This window comes from Pinus tabuliformis, chromosome 9, assembly GCF_031772625.1.
Source record: "Pinus tabuliformis cultivar Carrire ecotype Pingquan chromosome 9, CPIR1, whole genome shotgun sequence".
NCBI lineage: Eukaryota > Viridiplantae > Streptophyta > Pinopsida > Pinales > Pinaceae > Pinus > Pinus tabuliformis.
In genome coordinates, this window is record NC_142307.1 from 1,661,227,969 (window position 1) to 1,661,229,111 (window position 1,143).

Here is a 1,143-nt window from a genome sequence, read left to right on the forward strand (position 1 = left end):
CTCCTATGACGGATCACTTCTTGTCAACATCAGCTCATTATCCAAGAAGTCAATCTAAGAATAACCCTTTCAGTACTTTGAAGCTTGCATGCCTCAATGGCAAGTTTCTCACTTCCGACGACAGGTTTACATCAATGGCCTTCGATCGAAAGATTTTGCGTGGTGTTCGATGCCAAGTCCCTTACTCACACCACGTGAATTATATTGTAGTACCTTGAGGGTCATCATCATTATCAGTGATTCCTTTCGCGCTTGTTAATAGCTTACATCATTGGTTGGTAATCAGGTGACATCTTTCCACGTTCGACTCCAGAACATCTCTCACATGGATCGACTTGTACTTTGAGTGAAGATCGAACGACATTGAAGACCCCGAATCTAGTTTCATCCATCCGGGCTGTGATATATATTCAAGAAAATAATGACATCAAATGTACATGATTACTGCACAGATAATCATCCAACCTAAGGGATGATGGCTCTACCAGAATCATCAGTATACACTCAGACGATTGTCTGTCTTATGTACATGAAAATGAATTTATAAAGCTGAGCATGGGAATGCCCGCCTCAGCTAGATCATGAAAATATTATGAAGATAATGTATTGTATTTTATCTTATTACAGGTCGCCTTCCAGCTTGAAAGAACTTCAGATCCTCATGATTAAGCATTTCACCCGACATCAACAGATTAACGACCTCATGCTTTAGGGGGAAACTATTATAGACATTTTTGGGCACTACAACCCCAATCATAAATGACCATAAACCAAGGGCTCTTAAGTCCCTAAAAGTGTTGTTCCAACCTCTAAAAGAACAAGGTCAACTGATTACATCTTCTCCCAGAAGTTCTCCATGAAAAACTGCTCAGAGCTGGTCAAAACTGGACCATCTCACCTGCTCCATGGTCAAAGTGCGCTGCATCCCACCTAAATACACACAGGAGGTGCGATGCATCTTGAAAATCCCTTCTATGGGGTGCGATGGGCGAGAGTGGACAAATGGCAGGGTCAATCTGCAAGGTGGAGGATCATGGAATCTTCTAGAAACTTCTCATGTGACATTTTCCTCTCTGCATTCACCCAGGGATGAGTGAGAGATCATCAATCTCCAAGTGGAATCAAGAACTATCAGAGAGAGGA